Raw genomic sequence first — 24,885 nt, forward strand, 5'->3', positions numbered from 1 at the left:
TTTAAAGACATTTGTATCTGAACATGAAAACTTTAGGTGAAAATCAGGTCCTATCATACTGGTTGTGTGACCACATTTTGGTTTCCTGATGATACTGAGACTCAGCTTTTTCATCTTTAAAGCGTGGATGTGCTTACCTGGAAAACCTGTGGCAGCTAAATGAGATGATGTATACGAAATGAATATTCAGAGGACCTCCTGGGTACTCAGAAAATGTTCATTTCTTTCCCTCCTTTCCAAACATTCATGGAATATGAGAGAGCTGCTTGACTCACAACACACATTATGAAAATTTAAGCTAAAAAATTTGAACATAAAACATTTTCAATACAAACGTTTCAACATAAAAATGCCAAACTGTGTGTGCTTGTGTATGAAGGTGTGTATGCGTGTGTGTTTTCTGCAGACTTTCCTCCTTGCCTGCTGTCCCCTTGTCTCACCACTCTTTGTCCGCCTGTGAAAAGCTTTCATCTTTCACAGCCCTGCCCCTCCATCGCCGCTCCCAGGCAAGCTCCTGATGACTGCTGGACCCTCTGCCATTCCTTCCACACTTCCACTGTGCTTGCACTCCTTTATTTATTTAATATGCAGCTTAGTTTGGTGCTTCCCTGTCTATGAGACTCCAGGCTCTCATTTATCTCTCCCTTCGCAGCTCCTAGCACAGTGCTCGGTGCACACGAGGAGAGGAGGGGAAGGAGCCGGAGGTAATAGCACAAATGGGTTTCCCAGACTCAAGGAAGCCGCCCGGTGCATATCACAGTCTCCAGCAATGCCGACTTGTTAGGGAAATTAGAGACTAGAGAAACCCCAAGCTGATGAGTTAGGATCTACTACTACTTGATAATAATGAGGATGATAAAATGATTGTGGAATTAATGTATATAAATGACAACAGATGACCTGCAGCTTTGTGAAGAAAACATCTATATAGAACACGTAATCCTCCATTATAAGTAGAGCACAATTCAGTGTGTCTCTGTTTTAAAATATTTTTGGATTTTGCTATTGGATTTAGCAGTAGGAGGTAATGGCACTTCAGAATCAATGTACTCCCTTCTCCCAGGTATATTTATTGAGTGCTTACTATGTTCCAGGTAATATGCTAAGTACTTTATATCGAAGAACTGCACTAAAACCATAGGACACGGGTCCCATTGTTATTGCCAACCTACAGCAGACCCACTTAGGCTCTGAAAGCTGAAATTTGTTCAATAAATGGCAGATGAATATGATTTGAAGCCAATTTCTTTTTTTCTTTAGGTATAAAAAACTGGAAGTATTATGAAACAATGAAAAATCCATAATCTATCTAGTGTTCTAGATAAAACACTAGATAAGTGATAAGTGTCAAGGGAATATCTAGGAAAAAAATCTTTAAAGTACTGATATTTATAAAAAACGATTTAGCTAGGGTGGTGCCTGTGGCTCAAAGGAGTAGGGTGCCAGCCCCATATACTGGAGGTGGCGGGTTCAAACCCGGCCCTGGCCAAAAACTGCAAAAAATCAAAAATAAAAACAAACAAAAAAATGATTTAGCTAAAAGAGAAAAGCTGAATAAATAGTATATATTAAATGAACCCTCAGGAATGTGAAACACCAAGAAATTATGCCATCATTCACATTTTCATATAGAAACCCTGAATTTTCCCATTTTACAGCATTCTTAACTTTTAGCCTTATTTTACGTTTTTGCATATGAAAATATGCAAAAGACATTGACTTTCACTTTTGAAACAGATGCAGTTAAAAAGCAAAGCATCAGAGTGAACGGAGAATACTGATTTAATTCTAAACATTAAAAGGAAAAAATAGAGGCATTCTAAAATACCCGGTAAAACAATTCTAAATTCTCTTCAGGTTTTGAAAATACTGATAGGCACATGCTTATATGCAAATCTTAACTATTCTGATAGTACAGTGGACATGATGGGGAGTCACAGCATTCAGAATGCAAATTTGATTTCTTCTCTGATTTTAGATAGAAACAGTAATTGTCCCTTCTAGGATGTCTAAAATGAATGAGAAAAAAAGTACACAGATGGAATTTTTCTTTTAACTGAGTAATTGTAGAGAGCAAACACTCCCTTTTCTCTAACCCCAGTTGTAACCAAATTCTCTCTCGTGCTCTTTTCTGTACGTATACTGTGTATGACTATGTATTTTTTCTTTGTTTAAATTATAGGATTGCAATAAGATTCTTTGCAGTCGAGGCACTGAAGTGACAGCTGTTTATCATTATCCTCATCAAGGGAATGTAAAATAAAAATAGTAATTTGTCTCTGATCTTTGAGGCGAAAAAGAAGGGTCTGCAAACATTTAACCTTTTATGTGCAGGTTCAGTGATGCTGTTTACAAAATGGGAGTGATATTGTAGAAACCTGCTTTCATCTGAAAAATACAATAGACAGGCCTTCCCATTGCAATTTTTTTTCTAAGTACCTTTGGAGAAATCTAATTCCATTTAAACAATAAAAAAGTTAGCATTGTAAATGTGAGGTTATTTATAAAAATAACTATAACTTTCTTTCTTAAGAGATTATGTGGGGCAGCGCCTGTGGCTCAAGGAGTAGGGCGCAGGTCCCATATGCCGGAGGTGGCAGGTTCAAACCTAGCCCTGGCCAAAAGAAAAAAAAAAAAAAAAGAAAAAAAAAGAGATTATGTGCACTGTGTTTAAGAAACAGGCTGTTTTACCAAATTTTAATTCAATACTTTCTCTTAGAGTCTTACTACTTTAACACGTGAGGGAAAGAAAGTGTTGAACTAGAAATTATTCTCACCAGACCTTGAAGCATCCATTATGTAAGCTCTGGTTTGACTGGAATGTGTATATTTTGCATAAGTTTTGTGTGTATATTTTTCCTTTTTCTTAAATCTCTCATTTGTTTATGTCATAGGTTTATTTGAGGACCTTTGAAACTATCTCAATAAGGTTGGTGACTTCAATTTTTTTAAAGTAGAATAATACAAAGTCTCCTAGCAGTACATAAACATAAAGCTAATGGGGGAGGTTTTCATCCTTGTCACCAAGAGGGAATATTGGCCAATAATCCTTAGATATACACAAGTGATTTTTCCAGATAACTGATGTTTGTCCCCTTTTAAGCATCCATTATTAGTATGCAATTCTCTACTACTTTAAAGAAAGCGTGAAAAAGATCAATTAACTTTTTCTTCATGAATCAGTGCTTCATTATGAAAACACTATTACCATGGTAATGCACCTTTGAACTTTCCAGCCTCACATTATTGAGAATGTTTTCACTGAGAATCTTCCCCCGACACCCAAACGTTCACATCTAATCTGGTGAGGCTAGAAGGATCTGGCTAGGGTGGTGTCGGTGTACTCCACCAGCAAAAGTGATCTACAAATACTGAGATAAAATATCTCAGTGTTTTCCCAAATGCTGCTAGGATGACCAAATACAGTCCCATCAGAGTAAACATAAAACAATTCTTCATGATGTTGGTCATGCTGATGGCTCTTTTTGACTCAGAGTGATTCCTTTGCTCCTGCTAATTCTGTTAATATCAATTTATTGAAATGTGTACATATTTAAGTAATCAAATATTATAATCATAAGAGAAATCCCAGTAGTTTCATTTATAAGAAGTAAACACCTGAAGACTAGGGTAAAAAATGACCCAAGAGTAATCCATGTTTTATGAATTCTCCTTTCATTACCTAAAAATGTACAACTGTATGGAAATTTTAAATTATTACATCCATTCTGCCGTTTATAGTAGATATTCTTAAATCTCATTCATTTCCAAGTCAGAGTATTACTAAGGGTATAACGTCTATACAATAAAAAAAAAAAAACGGGGTCTTATTACAAAGATTAAAAGATGGAAGAAAATCATAAATACTGTAATGCAAAATCTGTCAGTTACTTTGTTCTTTAAAAATCTTTACACGAATAAGCATAGTTGCTATAGTAAAGTTCTAGAGAAAGCAGGGGCAATCAAATTCAAGTGTTATAAAAACAGCAGGGGAGGTCATAACAGGTAAACTGTATAACAAAATAACAGCATAGGTATGCAGTTGGTCTTATTTCCTTTTATATTTATGAGACAGGTAATCTTTCAAAGTTCAGTGTAAATACAATTTCAGTGCAGGAACTTCTTAGCAGAAAACAAAAGAAAAAAGAATGCAATGCATTAGAAAAAAAACACACAACAGTAAAACTGTGGGTAGAATCATTTCTTTTAAGGGTAAAATGATGAAGCTTTAAAAAATAAAGCTATAATCAAGGGTTTTAAATTTCCCTGAGATCCACTAAACACTGCAGTTGATAAAGTTGTCACCTGCATTCAACTGTAGAATCCCCCAAAGGCCTCAAGATAACTTTTTCAGCCATCCCTTCACATGGAATTCATAAGTACACCTTTCTCAGACATTGCAGGGAACGATGGCTTTACCAATGGAGAGCTACTTCCAAACTAGGACTTCTTCTGTCACTGTAAATACTCATGCCCAATTAAGAAATAAACTAAAATCTGTGGCTCAGTGAGCAGGGCGCCGGCCCCCTATACCGATGGTGGTGGGTTCAAACCCAGCCCCGGCCAAACTGCAACAACAACAACAAAATAACTGGGCGTTGTGGCAGGCGCCTGTAGTCTCAGCTACTGGGGAGGCTAAGGCAAGAGAATCGCTTAAACCCAGGAGCTGGTGGTTGCTGTGAACTGTGATGTCATGGCACTCTACCAAAGGTGATAAAGTTAGACTCTGTCTCTAAAAACAAAAAAAAGAAATAAACAAACTAAAATTTAAAGGAGGTTGTCTCGATTTAGTTAAACTTTTAAATTTACAGAAAAAAAAATTGTGAAGATGGTAAACAAAAAATATACAGAGGGCACTAAAACTACTGATATTGAGAACAAGATGGATCGGACAAAGATCTATCTTCTAATGTACCGATCATTGAATCTGAAGTTTACTTTCTTCTTGTTTCTTCTCTCTTTTCTTCCTTGGGGGTGAGGAGGAAAGAGAGAGAAAGTGTGTGTGTGTGTGTGTGTGTGTGTGTTGCCAACTTGACAATATGGAGGATGTAAGTACAGAAAACAAAACTGTCTTCACCTTAATCCTGGCGCTTGCTTTGTCCATAAGATTTGCCTGTTTCTCATGAAGTAGCAAAAACTAAGAGAGTCAACATTAAGGCAGCCATGAGTTGCTGCTTTTTATATAACTTGCTGCTTTTTAAGCAACTCATGGTTGCCTTTATAATAAAATTAAAACTATTCTAAGGTAAATTTTATAAAAAGATACAATTATTATTTGAGACAATTCTGTATTATTTTAAAATATTTAGTATATGAGATTGTCCTGAGGGCTGTACTAGTAAGATTTGTAACTATGACTTGAAGTAGAAGAGAAAAAGCCAGTGTGAATTTTTAAAAACATTCTTCCTCTAGATGATTTTTAAAGTAATTTAGAAACAGAAACCAGGTTTCAACCACTAAAAAACATTAATAAGTTTATAATTCGTAATTTTTATCACCAAGATATTTCTTTACAGAGTAAGAAGGTAATTTTAGACTGAAGATGCAAATGTTGCTAAAAAGTGTAATTCCTAAAAATATTAGTGAGGACTATGATTTTTCCCTTGGCCAACTGTATTTCTATTCAGTCTATACAAACCACTTTCAAATTAGATACAATTATTTTTGAATTAAAGAGGTTTTAGTCAAATGAAAAATTTGATAGAATGACTTTTCTTAAAAATTCTCATCACATAATTTCATTTTGCATTGGTGTCCAAATGAATCAAATATTGATATTCCTTAATAATTTATAAAATATCTGGGGACATGTACAAAATAGAAAGGGCATGATACCTATTTTTAGAGGGCTTATAACTGAATTCATATGGCTTAAGGTAGCATATAAAGATAACTTCACACATTAGAAAGGTGGTATGTTTGATTAAAATCAAAAAGGAATCAAAATAAATAAATGAAATAATTCCAGATGATGGTTCTTACCATCTCAATGGAACTCTTACCAAATTTAATTATACTTTCCCTATTACTATGAATAGCATATTCCACAAAATCTTCACGAGAATTACCAAATCAAAGAAGCTACAATGAAAACCCCTGGATCAAACACACATTTGCAGAATTCAGCCAATACAAGTTTAAAAAAAAACCCCACCTGACTTAGTAGGAATACTCTTAATGACCAACCCACTTTCATTTGAGGAAAATTTAGTATAGTGATTTAGATTATAAACTATGGAATAAAAAGACCTATATTTATATCTTGGCTCTGTCATTAATTAGCTCTTTGATTTTAGTGAAGTTAAAATTAAGAAGATGCTTTGCTTCTCTACGTCTTAATTTCTGGACCTACAAGCAGGGGCTATTTTAGTACCTTATATATTTTATAGGGTGGGCCTTATTTGATGAGCTATCACCAAATGAGATAATTCAGAAAAGGTACTTACTATAGTGCCAGACATAGATTAAGTGTTTAAGAGAAGGAAACCATTTTTATTATTTGAGATAAATAATGTAAATGATGTAAGTGACCTGTGAGTTTACAATTCATAATTATAAGCTTGGGTTATAGAAAAAGAATTCAAAGGATCCCTTGCAGTCAGACTCTTTTTCCTTGGACTGTTTTTTACATCAAAGAAAGAAACTGGGCTACAGTCTTATTAACATTAAAATATTATGAGTTTATTGTAACAAATAAATCCAATCCTTTACTACCTATCTGAACCCTTTCAGCCCTAACATTCTGTGACTCTAAGAAAAGGAAGGAGTACTTTAGTCAGAACTATTCAGAAATGGTGCAGGTCTATTCATCAATTCACTATATGAATTCAAGCAAATTCTATAGATAAACTGGAAAAAAATAGAACATCAGTGAGTCTGATGGTGGGGGCAGGGCTAGAATAGATGGCCTTCCAAAGGTTTTGTGATTCAATAGCATTTCAAACCCACAGATATATTCACTTCTTTTAGTCCTGAAATTACCAGAACATTAATAAAGAAATATAAATTTGCTAATAAAAGGAAAGAAAAAACCAGTAGCTTTATCTATTAATAAAATATTTCAGGAAGGCAGACAGAATAATTAATAGCTAATATCTTTTAAATGCCTTCACACACACACCATCTCAGTAGATCCTCACAACAATGTTTTGAGACAGAAGTACAGACAGGGAATAAATGATGGTGACATTGGGGTAGACCTGTTGGTTCTGCTACTTACTAACTCTGGAATCTTGGGAAAGTTAACCTCTATGTGTTTCAGTTTTCTGTCAAATAGAGTAATACTCTGACCTATAATAACTATTACCTTTTAAAGGGTTGTGTGGATGAAATAAATTACTAGTGTAGAAATGCAGAAAAGAGCTTGGCACATAATAATTACTAAATAGAGTAAATTGACAACCTAAATAATGGGAAAAATATTTGCACGCTATATATCTGACAAAGGGCTGATAACTAGAATATGCAAAGAACTCAAGCAAATCAGCAAGAAAAAAAATCAACCCCATTAAAAAGTGGGTACAAAAGATATGAAGAGAAACTTTTCAAATGAAGATCATCTAATGGCCAACGAATGCATGAAAAAATGCTCAACATCTCTAATCATCAAGGAAATGCAAATAAAAACCACAGTGAGATTTTACCTAACTCTGGTGAGAATGGCTCCTGTCAAAAAGTCTTGAAGCAACAGATGCTGGCGTGAAAGTGGAGAAAAAAACACTCATTGATTGTTGGTGAGACTCCAAACTAGTACATAGGTCATTACAAAAAGTTTGATACACAAAAAAACAAGAAATCCATGAGGATGGAAACAAATAAAGCTCTACTAGCAACACTGAAAAGCTGAGCAGGTTGGAACTTGCATGGGTGAATCAGAAGGGATGCTGTCAACTTGTGCTTCTTGGAAATGAAATAATGGCCCATAACATAGTCTGTCTCAAAACTTTTGTAGTGACCCACAGGCTCTACAGAAAGTAGTATGGAGGGATCTCACAGAACAAAAGTAGACCTATGTTTTGATCCAGCAATCCCACTACTAGGCATTTACCCAAAGGAAATAAAGACATTTGCACATTGCATTTGAAAGTTTATAGCAGCACAATTCGTAATTGTAAAGATGTGGAAACAACCCAAGTGCCCATTAGTGCACAAATCTATTAATAAAATATGGTATGTGTATACCATGGAGTTCTACTCAGCCATAAAAATGGCAGTCTAGTATCTTTTGTAACAACTTGGATGGAACTGGAGACCATTCTCCTAAGTGAAGTAATTGCAAGAATGGAAAAACAAACACCACATATACTTACAACTAAATTGGAACTAGGTGGTTAACACTTACATGCACATATGGAAATAAAACACAGTGGAAATATAGTAGTTGGGAGGGGGGAAGAGGGGTAGGGTAAACTCACATCTAATGGGTACAATGCTCATATTTTAGGTGAAGGGAACACTTATAACATTGACTTAAAATAATACAAATGCAAATTATATGACCAAAATGTGTGTACCTTGTAATACTCTGAAATAAAAAATAAATACTAAAAAACCCCAAACTACCCTGCAAATTACTCAATAAATGCTGGCCATTATTAGTCTCTTGCTTTTTTAGAAAGAAGCTATTAAGGTAGAGAGATATGCCTAAGGCCACAGAGTCAACAAGATCCAGACAGAACTCTGATCTAATTTTCCTTGTGCACATTTCATCCTCTTCATATCATGTCACTGCTTATACTCATTAGCAATACCTCAATAAAACGGAGTACTAAGAGGGAAACTGAGTAGAAAATGACAAACTTTTTGCAAATAGAATGTTTTCTTACTCTTCTAACAAGTCATGATAGCATCCTAAAGAAATAAAAACCAGTGCTATGCTCTAGAAATTTAATACATGCCCTATCTCTCGTAGACCACATTAAGAAAGGAAAAATAGATGTTGAAATTCATTGTAATCATGTTTCATTTAACCAAATATATCCAAAAAATATTATTTTGACATGTGTTCTGGGCTGAGTTGTGCCTCCCCCATTCATATGTTGAAACTCTAAACCCCATCACCTCAGAATTTGGAGATGGGGGTTTGAGGAAGTAATTAAGTTAAAATGAAGTCATTTGCGTCTAATCCAATATGGCTGGTGTCCTGATAAGAGAAAATATAAATATAGGTACACACAGAGGGAAGAACGCGTGGAGACACAGGGAGAAGGTGAACACCTACAAGGCAAGGAAGGAAGCCTCAGATGAGACCCACCTGGTGACATTTTCATCTCCCACATCTACCTTCTAGAATTGTGGGAGAACATACATTCTTCCTGCTTAAGCCACCCAGCCCGTGGTAATTTGTTATGACAGCTGTAGCAAACTAATACAACCTATAATCAACTAATCAAAATTATTAATGAGCTATATTGCATTTTTTTGTCCCAAGTATTTGAAATCGAATGTGTATGTTACAGTTACAGCACATCGCAATTTGGACTATCCACATTTTCTTCTTTTGCCTAATTATTCTGGCTGTTGTTGTACTGAGTTGAATCAGATAGTGAAAGTGGTACATTGTCTTGTACCAGATCTCAGAGAAAACATGTTTCAACTTTTCCTCGTTTAGTGTGATGTTAGCTGTGGGTTTGTTACAGATGGGTTTTTTTTGTGTTATGTTCCTTATATAGCTGATTTACCAGAGAGTTTTTATCATGAAGGGATGTTGAACTTTATGAAATACTTTTTAGCGCCTATTGAGATGATCACACACTTTTTGTTCTTTATTCTGTTGATGTGATGTAACACATTTATTGTTTTGCACATATTGAACCACCCATATGTCCCTGAAATAAATTAGCCTCCATCATGGTGTACAACTCTTTAAATGTGCTTTTGGATTGAGTTTGCTAGTATTTTGTTGAGGATTTTTATATCTATGCTCATCAAGGATATTGGCCTGTTGTTTTCTTTTTTCGTTCTTCTTATCTGGTTTTGGTATCAAGGTAATGATGGCCTCATGGAATGAGTTTGGAAAAATTCCTTCTTCTTCAATTTTTTGGAGTGCCTTGAGAAAAATGGGTGTTGGTTCTTTAAAAGTGTGTCAGAATTCAGTCCTGGGCATTTCTTCTCGGGAAATTTTTTTCCTGATGTAATATCTTTCGTTATTATTGGTCTGTTCATGTTTTCTGTTTCTTCCTGGTTCAATCTGGGTAGGTTGTGTGAGTCCAGGAATTTATCCATTTCCATAGGTTTTCAAATTTGTTGGAATATAGTTGTTCGTAACAGTCTCCTTATTATTCTGTACTATCAGTAGCAATGTGTTCTTTTTTAAACAAAAACAAAACAGAATCTTACTCTGTTGTTCTAGGCTGGAGTACCATGGTGTCGTAGCTCACAGCAACCTCAAAATCCTGGGTTCAAGTGATCTTCCTGCCTCAGCCTCCCAAGTAGCTGGGACTACAGGTACCTACCACAGTGTCTGGCTAAGTTTTCTATTTTTAATTAGAGACAGGGTCTCGCTCTCAATCAAGCTGGGTTCAAATTCCCAAGCCTAAGTGATCCTCCTGCCTTGGCTCACCAGAATGCTAGGATTACAGTATGGATTTATTTCCTATTTTATTTATTTGGGTCTTCTCTGTTTTTTTCTTAGTATAACTAATGATTTGCCAATTCTGTTTGCCTTTTTTTAAAAAAACAATTTTTTGTTGATCTTTTATTTGTTTTAGTCTTTTTTTTTTTTTTTTTTGAGACAGAGCCTTAAGCTGTTGCCCTGGGTAGAGTGCCGTGGCATCACAGCTCACAGCAACCTCCAACTCCTGGCTTAAGTGATTCTGTTGCCTCAGCCTCCCAAGTAGCTGGGACTACAGGTGCCCGCCACAATGCCTGGCTATTTTTCATTGTAGTTGTCACTGTTGTTTGGCAGGCCCAGGCTGGATTCGAACCCACCAGCTCTGGTGTATGTGGCTGGCATGTTAGCCGCTTGAGCTACAGGCGCCGAGCCTTTAGTCTCTATTTTTATTTCTGGTCTGATCTTTATTATTTCTTTCCTTCTCCCTTCTTTCCTTGAGTTTGCTTTGTTCTGGTTTTTCTAGTTCCTTGAGGTTCACTGTTAGGTTGTTTATTTGAAATCTTCCTACTTTTTTGATGCAGGCATTTATTCCTATAAATTTCATTTTTAGCACTGCTTTTGCTGTATCTCATAGGTGCTGGTATATTGTGTTTCTGTTTTCATTTGTTTCAAGAAATTTGTTAATTTGCTGCTTAATTTCTTCATTGGCCTGTTGGTTGCTCAAGAACATCTTGTTTAATTTCCATGTAAGTTGTACAGTATCCAAACTTCCTCTTCTTATTGATTTCTAGCTTTACACTACTGTGGTCGGTAAGATACTTGACATAATTCAGATTTTTAAAAATTTGTTGAACCTTGTTTTGTGCTTTAACACATGGCTTATTCTGGAGAATGGCCCACATGCTGTTGAGAAGAAGCATATGTATTCTGCAACCGTTGCATGAAGTGTTCTGCTAATGTCTGTTAGGTCTACTTGGTTCATAGCACAGTTTAAATTTTCTGTTGAGGATGATTTGACCAGTGCTGATAATGGGGTGTTTAGCTCCCCAACTCTCCCTTTAGATCTAATAATATTTGATTTATATATCTGGGTGATCTGGTGTTGGGTAAGAAAATTAGGTTTGTGAGCTCATCTTAGAAAAAAGTGCTACACACCTCATTGATGAATTGTATCACTACAGTTACTTTGGGAAGCTGTGCACTGATGCCAGTGCCTAGGCTACCCTTCAAAGCAATTTTGGAACTTTTTTTCTGGACTAGCCATCAGAGCCATCATCATATTACTCTTGATGTCCTGAATGTCATCAAAGTGTCTCCCTTCACTATATCCTTTATCTTTGGGCAAATAAAAAAGTTATTGAGGGCCAGATAGGTGAGTAGGAAGGGTGTTCCACTACAGTTATTTGTTTACTGGCTAAAAACTCCCTCACAGACAGTGCTGTGTGAGCTGCTGCATTGTCAGGATACAAGAGCCGTGAGTTGTTGGCCAAGATTTTCAGTTAAAATTTTCCTGTATCAAAACATTCCTCTATCAATGTTTACTTGGTCTTCTATGTTTCTCACAGTCAGCCAATGATTCTGATGTATAATTCTATGAATTTTTGCAATGTTTTCATCAGTTCTGCTCCTTACTGGCTGCCCTGACCTTTCTTCATCAGTGACCTTTATCTCCCCTCAGAAAAAAACATTTAATCCATTTGTGCACTGCCATTTTCTTCATGGCATTATCCCCATAAACTAGGACCATCATGTTCCCTGATTTCACTTTCACTCTTACCAAATTTAACAATAAATTTAGTATTTGTTCATTGCTCAAATTCAACCTCCAATGTTCTTGCAATGGCACACAAAAACATGCAGCAATAATGAATGCCAGACACTGCCACACGTCGACATGAACACAACTATGAGACACTGACATACAAAGGTTATGAACCCTCACTGAGTTGTTGTGCTGCCAATGTAAGCACATTGTGGCGAGTCCATGAACTTAATTGTCAGACCTCACATATGTGTTTCCATGAAAAGAAAAAGCCAAAATGAACAGGAGTGGTCATACTTATATCAGATGAAACAGTCTTTAAGTCAAAAACTGTCAAAAAAAAGACCAAGTCATTATATATGATAAAGGGGTCAATTCACCAAGAGCATTTAACAATTGTGGTGTGTATGTATTTGTGGATATGTATATGTGTGTGTGTGTGTGTATGTCTTGGTCTTTGATTTTTGACAGTTTGAATATAATGTGCCTCGGAGAGTACATTTGTGAATTGCATATATTTGGGGACGTTAGAGCTTCCTGGATCATAACCATATTTCTCCCAAGACAGGGGAAAATTTCCCCTATTATTTCATTAAATCAGTTTTCTATGCCTTTTTGCACTTCTTTTCCTTCTGAAATTCTCATATTGTGAATATTTGTTCACTTAATGGTGTCCCATATGTCCTATAGTCTTTATTCTTTTTTGTCCTTTTGTCTTTTTGTCCGACTGGGTTATTTCAAAAGACATGTCTTCAAGTTAAAAAATTCTTCCTTCTTGCCTGATCTAGTCTATTGTGAAAGCTCTCAATAGTATTTTTTTTAATTCACTGAATTCTTCACTTCCAAAATTTGATTCTTTTTTATGATATATATACATATCTCTTTAATAAATTTCTCATTCAGAAAAATATGGAATGCTCCTTGAATTTGTGTGACATCTTTGAGCAGGAGCCATACTAATCTTCCCACATCATCTCAATTTTAGTATATGCCAAATCATGCTACCAACATGAATACACACAAATGATTTTCTAACTTGTGGATGGGTTGGGTTCTAATATTAACTTAACGGCTGTTGAGTTGCTCGCAGATATCCTAAAAGCACAGAGACAAGATTTATCTTTTCTTCCAAATCAGATAAATTTGCTAATAATCAGTGCTTCGTCATAGGGCGAATTTCCTATTTAAACTGATATTGGGGAAAGCCTGTGGGATTTTCTTAGCTGATTGTTTGGTTTTTGTTTTAGTTTGTTTTTAAGTTGTTTGTTTGGGTTTTGTTTTAGTTTGTTTTTTAAGTTGTTTGTTTGTTTGGGTTTTGCTTGAGTTTGTTTTTTAAAATCTAGGTCCGCTTCAGCATGTCTTGATGCATATTCACTGAAGGCTGATGTCAAGTGGAATGTAACCAAAATGGGTTTTAAAGCCACTGCTCGTGATAAATTCTGTATCTTTAGGGTTATGACTATTCACCCAGTGTTCAGTTATTTTCACTTTGCGCTGTGTGCTCATCTACACAATGTGCAACTCACACTCTCACTTGCTAGGCCAAGCGTTAGGTAAAATCAGTTAAAACTCAGGGAAGGCTTTACATAAACTTCTACAGAATCATTTTTCACCTTGGAGTGTGTAGATCTATTCTTGGGGATAGGAAATATTTTAATGGGAATTTAAACATTTTGTGTTCTCATTGTACTGTAATCTTTTAAGTGTGCAATGATCTCAATGACTACATTTTTATTATTTCATGTATTGATATTTTAGTTGGTATTTCTAAAAGACACAAACTTCTTTTCATAAGTCATAACTACCATGCCATTACCCACATTAAAAATATTTAAGAAGAATTGTTTAATGTCGATGACTACTTTTAAGAATCTTTTCATTGGAGAAATTTTAAATATATGTAAAAGTAGAGAGGATATAAAGAGCAGTATAAAATAACTTCTATGTGCTCATTACTTCAACAATTCACCACATGGCCAATCTTGTTCCATCCATACTCCTCAACTATTTTGAGGCAAATCTAGATATCACATAATTTCACTTGTAAATATTTAAGTATGTGTTCCTAAAAGACAAGAAGACTCGGAAAACATAACCACAATACCGTTACCATATCTAAAATGTTAGTAATAATTTTTAACACTATTATGTGTTTCATGTTTACATTACACTTTCCCAATTATTGTTAGAAAAAAATGTTTTTAAATTTATGCATTTGAATTAGAATTCAACCACATCTATACATTGTGATTGGTAGATGTGTCTCTTAGGTCTACTTTGACCTATAGACTTCTCTTCCACCCCTTTTTTCTTTTTGCAATTTATTATTTTTGTTTTAAAAAGTGGGCTTATTTTCACCACTCTCCTCCCTGTGGATTCAGCTGATTGCATCTCCTGCATATCATTTAATGTGTTCCTCTACTCCCAATATTTCCTGTAATTTGGTAATTATATCTGGAGGCTCAATGAGTATGCTTTAACTGACTCTTTGAGTTAAGAAAAGGTATCTACATCAAAATTGACATGAAGACTGGATATTAATGTTGTAGATTAGAAAATGAACTCTTTACATACAGCATAAACATAATTTTCTGTTGTATGGTTTAAACCAGTTTATTGAAGAATAGATAATTGTTACACTTATCCTATGCTATATAGCAAACATTTAACATATTATGAGAAATATGAGAAATGTAATAGGTTTCTTGGGAGATTGAAGAGAGGGACATGGAACAATTTGTGCTTCTAAGAAACTTACTGTCTTTTGGGGGAGGTTCCAATTAACAGGCATACAAAACAATGGGACATAATGATAGCATGTAATAAGTGCTAAGTCAAGATAAAGGATACTTGACTTTCCAAGAGTAGAGCGATTTCTAGAGGTTTCAGGAGCCAGACAAGGCTACAGAGAAAAAAATGGGTGAGATTTGCCCTGGTTGTATTGGTGCACGCAGACATTGAGAAGGCATCCAAGTTAGGAAGACAAAAAAGAACGAATGTAGAAATTGGCTTGATGTGTTTGGGAAAACACTGGGGAGGGCATGGTGACAAGCATGTTGAGTAGAAGGAAATATGATCAAACTGTGAAGTGAGTGGTGAGATTATAGAGAACTTGAGTTAGAATAAAGAGTAGAGTGGGATGTAGTAGGCTTGCAAGGTCACCAGAAAAGATGTATTCAAGTAATGTTTTAGGACTATCAGTATGGCACTGTTTGCAGGCTGAATTTGTTTGATGGTGAGACCGAAAGCAAGGAGATGAGTTATTGTTTATGGTAGGAAACTATGTGTGAAGTGATAAAAGTCTGGATCAAGTGGGTGGCTATAAAAATGGGGAGGTAAGAATGGATCTTAAAGGCATTCTAAGGAAGGAATAATCAGAAAATAGTGATAGATTGGATAGAAAGTTGATAAGAGTAAAATAACATGTTCATGTGTCCAGCCCAGAAGACAGAAATGGTGACTTCATTAATTGAGGCAAATAAAAGGAGGCTGGGAAATTGATTTTCATGGAGAAAATGGGTTTACTTTTGAGTAGATTGTGTTTGAGTTGATGCAAAGGACTTATCTGTTGGCAACGAGAATCACAGAATAAGCATTAAGAAGTCATAGTAGAAAATGTAGATTTAGAGACCTTTCATACAGAGGTAGAAGCTGGAGTTATCAGAACAGAAAACATGCATAAAAACAAGTATGCCAACAAGTTTCTGTGTGTACAGAGTAAATGTTTTCACAGAGAAAGAATGAATGATGAAACAAGTAAGGGAGGACAGTGTTTCCAGATATCTATAGTTAAGTAGGTGGAGGAAGTGCTGGCAAAGGAAACCAGGGAGTGAAAAGAGGTGGGGGAGCTCAAAAAATCATACAACATCCCAGGATACTTCAAACTAAAAAAGCTTTTAAGACAAATGCAGTCATCAACAGTGCCAGATATTGCTAAGAGGTCAAATAGAATGAAGATTGGCCAAAGGTTTTGTCTGAATGATGTAGGGATCCTTAACAGAGCCTTTCTGCAGGGAGGGGGGTGGGGGGTGTGCACAAAGGAGTGGGAGGAATCCAGAAACTGGATTAGGAGGGTGAGGTGGAGAATGTGGAAAATGGAGTAAAAGAAAGTAAGTCATAACATGGGAATTTAGCAGACTAATGAAGGAAATGGCATGGTATTCATCAAGATATCAGGATGGAGTCACAAAGTTTCTTTTAGGGAGGGAAGACATGTATATATATATATACATGAAGTTTAAGAATGAGCTAGAGGACAAAAGACCAAAGACAACAGAGGTGATTTTAAAAAACAAATGAAACTCAGTGTACCAGTAAAGGAGAAATATTCAGAAAGATCCATCCATACCAGGCTGTCCACTATTCCCAGATCAAACCATGTGCATCATAACCTCGTGCCTTTGGATGTGAATACCCTTTTGCCTAATACCTGATTGCTAAAATCTTCCCATTATTCAAAATGTAGCCCAAGTGTCGCCACCTATGTGATAATACACCCTAGTCAGATTAAACAGAATTGGTTTCTCCTTCCTACACACTCATAGCTTATTAAATGTTTCTTATTACTAAGAAATTATATCCTTTTCATGTATGATTGTTAACTGCATTCTAATAGGTCTTTTCCATTGTATTTTAATGTACCACACATAGTTGGTACTAAATAATGTTTAGTGAGTGGAAGTGGAATCTTTCTTCTTCAAGATTTAAAGGAAGGATAAGGACAGAATGGTGGAAGAATGCTCAACGGAGGTGAAGGTCAAGATATCAGGCAGGTTCTTCTGGTTAACTTGAATATTCTCCCAAAGAGGTGACTTTCATGCCCATAGGGACTGATATGATGGAAGATCACATTTGGAATAGGTGCAGTGCTAGTCAAAGAGGGGGGTAAAAGGAAGGGAAGATCTTATAAGTATTAGGTGCAATGAATTTGCAAATGGGCCAGATTTGTAGCCAGTTTTCTTTCACTAGGAGTTCACATTTGGAAGGACAGAGAAAGCATAAAGATCCAGCATTGTTGACGGGAGCAGGAAGCGTCCCATAATCACTAATGAACATTTAACACGGGAAGGTGGTCATGGCAGAATGACACCACAAACAAGGCTGGGATGCCAAGCTGGGAGCTTGGATAAGGAGAGAGAGAACACAACCTGTCAGGCCAACGCTCTCTACTTGGCTGCCAGGACAATCACCAGGGATGATCTTAAAGAATACTGAAGCCCAGGCCCCACCCACAGTGACTGTGATTTACCCTAATTGGTCTGGGATGAGACCTGGGGCATCTGCATGTTGTGAAGTGCTCCAGTTTGAGAACCCTGCAGTAAAGAGATACAGGTCTGGGCAAAGCAGGAGGAGGGTAAGTGGTGGAAGGGTCTAGTGAGGATAGAGTACAAGATGAAATAAAAATGCTATTTATGGTCTCAGGCCTAAAAATTCCCAGGAAAAAGAAGAGTCTGACTTAACATAAAAGAAAGTATCTATGTTTTAAGATCCAAATGTGATCTCAGCTAGTTTCCACTGGAGAGACGTCACCATTCCCTGACAGTCATAATTGGCACTGTGGTAGGCAGATGGTTGAACAGGAAAGGAAAACTTACAAAGCTTTCTTCTAGTCTTTATTTTAAAAAGGTTCCTATCTGAGGTCAGGCTTAGTGGGATCTTTCTGAGACCAGTGAGGCTGAGGACAAGTGCAGAAGGAACACAGGGTGCCCAGGAAATCCCATCACATGCCAGACCCACGGTTAGCCATCCCAGTGAATCTCAAGAGACATCCTGGGGGAGGGTTCAAACCAGCTCTGTGACCTCAGTTGTAAAAGTCAGGCAGAGCCCCGGTTTTCTTCGTAGCCATTTATGACTCTCATTCATAAATTTGGCTACAGCATTTTTTGAATTCATTTACATTTCCTGCCAGTCCACCTTTTGGGACTAATGAGTTCTCCAAGTTTATAACCTGCTGTGCGAAGTAGATTTCCTTTCATTTGCCCTAAACTTACTTCACTCTGTTTTAAAGAGTGCCCTCCTTGTCCTAAGAAGAAAAAGTAAACAGAATTATAAGATGAGGAAAAGCTGGCTCAAGCGAGCAGGGCAGAAAAAGAGCTAGGTGTTACAAGGAATTGCAGACTACCTTAAATACATAGTATAGTTTTAAAAGGCAAACCTGGCTGGAATGCATGACCCAGGGGGAGCTGAGTGTGCCACACTACAATGGCTCCATTGTTCTTGGTCCTGGTGAGACCCTTTTGGGGTCTCTGCATCCTGTTTGGGGCTCCACTGTTCAAATGAAAGGGAGAGCTTGAATATTTAGCAGATATCGAGAAAATAGATTAAAATATTGGAAGAAAAAATTGGATTTTTCAGGTTAGAGAAAAGATATTCTGCACAAAAATATCAAGGATATGTAACAAATGGAAAATAGGTGTCCTACGTTTGAATTAAAGCACAGGGAGGAGTCAAAATGCATCAGACAGTGATTTAGCTTTGCAATAAGAAGGAACTTGCTGACAAGCAGAGGCTGAAAAGTATGCATTTTTATTTCTCTAAATGTTTGTATTTCCAAAATGATTTGGGGTTCATCTTGCGGTTGTACATGCCTCAGTGCCTTATAAAGACAGCTGAATGAGTTATTTACTGAGAGCGCTATGGTAATATTGAACTAGGCGAAGCCATGAAAAAGATGAGGATACGAGCGTCTTATGTTAGAAAGGAAATTTGTGATCAAAATTGCACAAAACACGTGCAATTTTTAAGAACAGAAAGAAACAAAAAATATTTTTTAAAGATATTACTTTTAGTGGGCTGAGTAGTAGACCAAAGTATCTGTTGCATTTTTCCCTCCAAGGTCATAGTGAAAATTTGATTATAAAAAAGTCTTGTGTTTTAATGGAAAATAGGGCAAAGGTTATGTGCAACAGGAATCCAGTCATGTGGAGCTTACAGAACGCAGGTTAGGCTCATAAAACTGCTCATTAAAACGCTCTGTTCTGAAGCAAAAGCAAATAAATGAGCTCAGGGAAAAGAGCCACAGAAATTGTCTAGAAATATTTCCATGAAAGACTGTGAAAATAGTCCTTCCAGTCATAAGAAATGTGCAGTTATTGCTTATACAAATAGCCCACACTTAAAAGACTTTTAAATACCTTCCTTGCAATGCTGGTTTTGACCTTCTGCCAAGAGCTACTTAATTTTTTTAAAAAAATTTTTCTGAATAGACTGTATGATGAGCAAAAAATAAAAGGCACACACATCGTCGGTTTTTAAAACAGCATGAAAGGAACAGTTTTGTTATCAACCTTCATTCCAAATTCTGGTTTAAACTGAGAAAATTTGTTTTACAAATTCTATACTGGTTTCAGATGTCAACCCCAAATTTTAGACATGAAGACAAAAAAAAAAAAGTGAAGATTTTTAGGACTCCAATTCTCTACATTTCACTATCCTACATTAGAAGATTACAGAAAATGTAGATTGAGGAATTTAAAACTAATAATAGTAATGGCTTGCTGGCAAAAATAATGAACAGCAAGAGGACTTCTAAGAAGACAGCCTCAAAGAGATGCAGACAGACCGCGCTTACACAACGGCTGGCTGGTCTGTAAGGCCCGGAGCCAAAAACAACATCAACAGCCACAGGCCTATCACTTATGGAGGAAACTACATAACTTGATGCTGATTAAGAGTGTGTATGTGTGCGTGTGCGCGTGTGTTGGAGGGATGTCTAGATGCCCATCTGATTTTTAATGTAAAGTCAGTGATGCCCCAGGCTCCGTCTGAGCCACCAAAGGGACAACCTGGTGAAGCTTCCCATGCCAAGTGATTAACGGGAACCAAGCCAGCTCGCAGAGAACAGACTGCTCCAGAAAGAAGCACCAGTAGTGAGTCATGTGGTCTCAATTCACACCCGACTGCTCTGTCTGGGGCTTTTCCCTGCACCATTTCCGCAGTGTATTGGAATTGGGATGAGGGACTCGGAAAAGCAGTCAATAGGAGCATGGAAATTTTGCCTGCTTTTTATTTTTTTAAGTAGACAGGATCGCCCATGGCAATCTCTTTTCACGTCTACAACTTACTTTATCTTAAGAAAAGCAGTCTGGAGCGGGCTTGTGAGAAGCAATGAATCAACCCGAGAGAGACTCCTAAAAGCCAGGCTGGAGCACAGAGGCTTCCTGCCAGCATTCACCCTTCTCCCTCCGGTTTTGTTGTCCTGCTGTTTCATTCTGGTGGGGGAGGGAGCTGACTGACAGCCTTGTAGAGATTTGGCTAAAATAAAAATACAGAGCAATTTTACACAGCTAAACCTCATCTCATATCCGATGAGACAGCCTGGACATTTGATAAATACATCTTGGCAACAATAGCTCAACTCTTTAGAGTTTGCTGTAAAAGGATATTTCTGAATTCATCCCGCTCTAAACAAAATAACCTGCTCTTTTCACTTCCCACTGGCCTTTAGCACACCTTATTAGAGAATAACGATTTCTTTCACTTTAATAGATTTAAAAAAACAGCATTGTTCTTTCCACAGTGGTAGTTTACGTCTTTACACACACATACATGCTCACACACACACGTTCTTGCACAAGTTAGCAAGATTTAAAGCCTCTCATTTTTTATTCTTGAAATCCCAAAAGGGAAACTATTATTCATGTGCCAAAGAACACAGCCATTCATTCTGAGTATTTTTTCTTTCTTTCTCCCTGTGTCCCCTCCTAACGGGATTAAAAGCAGTCTGGGATGTGGAGTATGAAGGCAGAGGAAGGAGAGGAGTGGGAGGCAGAAAGCGATGGCATTTCCATAGCCTCTGCCACACTGCTTCAACACAGTAGGAACCTTGTGCTGCAGACTCAAAACCGTTTCCTTCCCTTCAGCCTTGCACTAGGCCCGCTTCTACTGAAGCCAGGCATTGATGACTCTGGATAGAACTGGGAGAGGGGTAACTAAGAAATGGCCTTTCTGAGAGTGAGAGGAGGATGGAGACACCTAAGGAAACTCCCATGACCTTTAACTGTTTGATTTGTAAAACAAACAAAAAAAACCCCCAAAACTTCATCTTAAATAAATTTAGTTTTAAAAAAAGTTATAAAATGAATACAGAGAATTCCTGTATATCCTTCACCAGATCCCTCAAATGATGACATCTTACCAAACTACATAACCATGATCAAGATCAGGAAATTGACATTGTTACAGTACTGTGGTCTAGGATCTAATCCTCAGTCATACTTGAGATCAGTTGTTATGTCTTTTAGCCTTCTTTAATTTGGGGCAAATAACATTCCAAAGGGTATTGACTAGATGTTTTGTATAGTGCTCCTAAATTTGAGGTTAACTGATGTTTCCTCATTTTTAATTTCAAATTGTTCTTTTTTTTTTTTTTTTTTGGCAAAACCACATAAATGGTGCGTTTTTCACAGTGCCTTATATCAGGAGTCCTATGATGTCAATCTGTACCTTTATTAGCAATGTGAACTTTGACCATTTGCTTAAAATACTGATTTCTAGGTTTCTCCACTATAAAGCTTCTACTTTTTCCTCTTTAGAATCAGAAAATATCTCGTGGGTGATATTTTGAAGCTATGCGAATATTGTGTTTCTCATCATACTTTTGCCTACTTAACACCATGGATGATTCTTAAGACGCAGGGGTCCTCAAGCTTTTTAAACAGGGGGCCAGTTCACTGTCCCGCAGACCATTGGAGGGCCGGACTATAGTTTAAAAAAAAAAACTATGAACAAATTCCTATGCACACTGCACATAGCTTATTTTGAAGTAAAAAAACAAAACAGGAACAAATAACAATCACACCGCCTCATGTGGCCCACGGGCCATAGTTTGAGGACCCCTGCAGAGGAACAATTATTATTGTGCTATTTTGCAAATGGTGATTTTTAAATTTCTATTTTTCTTTTCTAAATTTATTAATTGGAATTATGAGGAAGAACTTCCCACTGTCCTTCATTTAATTATTTATTTATGTAAGTATGGATTCTTATCTTATTCTAAAGATTACAATCCATTACTATCATTATTTTGCTGCTTAAATTGCCCCAGATTTAGTCACTGGGAGCCTCTATCACGTTGTCTCTTATAATCTTCTCACATGTCCCCCATGATTTTTTGAGCACTTCCTTACCTTCCGGCACCAAGAGATATTCCAGGCTCACCTGTACTTTCTGTGCTCTAGTCCTGGAATTTCTCCCAGGACCCTGACTCATTTTATGGAAGGAGGAAATAAAATAACCTTACCTTTTCCTGTGAGTCATAGTGAATATATTAGCTTTCCTAGTGGTAGAAAGATACCAGCATGCGAGTAAGGAGAAACAAAGGCCTTGCACTTTCAGTATTTTGGGGGAAAACTTTTTCATAACCATAAGCTTCCCTGCAATGAACACCTCCTTACGGTCACAGACCGGGACATGAACTACATGTACATATCAGTGTACTAGGCCTCGTTCCTTATGTTGACCAGTTTCTTGCAGTCCCTTGGGTGATCAATTTATACAGGTTCTTCTATAATATAATGTCTTTCTCCATTTACCCTAAATAGGAAATCCTTGCTAGATAATGAGCTGGAATCACATAATTGAATGTTCAAGATCAACAAAATTTTTTTTTAAAATCTGAGATATCTATGGATATTTCATTACAAATTAAAAAACACTCAAATTTTCAGTATGTTTAGCAAAGTGTAACTTGGATTAAAATGAATAGCATATATTTTATAAAAATGTTTAATTTTTTTCTGATTGTTTCATAAGTCAAAAGTGAACAAAGGGTAGATTGCCTGAGCTCAGGAGTTCAAGACCATCCCAAGCAAGTGTGAGACCCCGTTTCTAAAAATAGTGGGGTGTGGTGGCAAATGCCTGTGGTCCCAGCTACTTGGGAGGCGGAGGATCACTTGAACCAAGAGTTTCAGGTTGCTGTGGGCTATGATGCCATGGCATTCTACTGAGGGTGACAAAGTGAGACTCTGCCTTAAAAAAAAAAAAAAATTAGTAAACAAAAGATAATGAAAACTCTTTCATGATAATATAATTAAATTAAATTATAACAAACTGTTTAGTATTGGTGGGAAAATAAAACTCACTCTTCATATGGCTCCGAATCAGCATACATCATTATTATTTTTGTTATTTTATCATTGGCTTAAATGTTGACCCATTTCTTGGTCCATATTCTTTCTGGGTCATTTTTGTTCTTCCTAACGTGCATCCTTTCCTTGTGGTCCTTTTACCTTTGGTGGGAAATTCTCTCTTTGTTGTTTAAAAACGTCTTTATTAGGCCCTTACTTTAAGAGAATACTATAGGTATACAGCTTTGGATTGGCAGCGTTTCTCTGTGCACTTAGAAGATTATTCCATTATTTCTGGTTTCCACTGTTTTTCCTCAGTTATCTTATCTCTTTAGCCTTGATGCTCTGCAATTTCATTATAATGTATATTTGTATGTGATCTATGGTGCTCCTACATCTTAGAATTTATGACTTTTATCAATTCTGGAAAAATTTTAGCCATCCTCCCATTCTTTTCTAGAATGATAATTAAACATACACTAGATCTTTCATATTTCATGTACATTTCCTATATTTCTACATTTTACTCTGGGTAATTTATTCCATTTTATATCCAATTGTGGTTGGTTTATAGCAACAATTAAGGACCAATGGTATACATCTTTTCCCAATTTGGCGTTCACTGATGTCACATTGGTAGTGTAAAATTGGCCATGGAGGGAGTATTTACATCGTAGAAATTGACACATACTACTAAACAGGGATTTTTTTTCCTCCTGGAGAGCTAGTTATTAAACATATAACAACACACCACTGTGTACAGCCCACTTGACTTGTTCTGTCTTCAGCTGTTTGATCTATTCATGAAGTTTTAATAATTCCATTTCATTTTTAAAGTTCTATTTGGCTACTTAAAAATATGACTTATCTTTAAAAAATAGTGTTGTTTTTCCAAGTTTGTGATTTGTTCTTTAAATATTTTAAACACAGTCCAAAACCTTTTCTACTGTTTGTTATTCTCTTGACTTCCTCACGATGGCTTCTTTGTGTCTTTTTAAATGCTGGATTGTGTATTTATGTTCAGCTGGGCTTTATTTGTGTGAATTCTATTTAATCTTATTTGAGAGTGTGTCCTTCCAGAAAGTATTTATGTTTCTACAGGCTCCCCAAACTGCTTTCAACATGGGTCCATTTTAAGTTAATCTCTTAAGCTTTGCTTGACCATGTTAGTGGTACAACCCTGAACCCCAAATGCATGAGAAGAGAATTACAGAAATGGATTCTTAAGACTCTTCTTTCTTTCCACTTAGTACTCAGGCCAAGACAAGTAAATTTCCTTGCTTTCTTCTTTTACTGGCCAGTAGATTTTTCTTCATCCACCATTTTCACTAAAGGTATAGCTCCCTGGGGGTCCGAGCTTGCTACAGGGATCTTGGCTCCAATTTCCCAATTTGTTCCAATCTGAGGCCTTTCTTCTTAACCCTATATAACTGTGTGTACCCCAAACTCTCGGGTACAGTACGTAGCAAATGTCCATGGACAGCTGTGACTCCACTACAGGCTGC

The 24,885-nt window shown here is 36.6% G+C and overlaps 1 protein-coding gene and 1 non-coding gene across 4 annotated transcripts in view; both read right to left on the bottom strand.

Annotated features, from left to right (window-relative positions):
• Positions 1 to 24,885, bottom strand: part of DNM3 (dynamin 3) — a 600,651-nt gene that overhangs the window by 35,776 nt on the left and 539,990 nt on the right. The window lies entirely within an intron of this gene.
• On the bottom strand, positions 13,218 to 13,320 carry LOC128597926 (U6 spliceosomal RNA). Its single transcript, XR_008383470.1, has one exon. It is a non-coding gene; the product is annotated as a U6 spliceosomal RNA (small nuclear RNA).

The sequence above is a fragment of the Nycticebus coucang genome, chromosome 10 (assembly GCF_027406575.1).
Source record: "Nycticebus coucang isolate mNycCou1 chromosome 10, mNycCou1.pri, whole genome shotgun sequence".
In the NCBI taxonomy this organism is placed as follows: domain Eukaryota; kingdom Metazoa; phylum Chordata; class Mammalia; order Primates; family Lorisidae; genus Nycticebus; species Nycticebus coucang.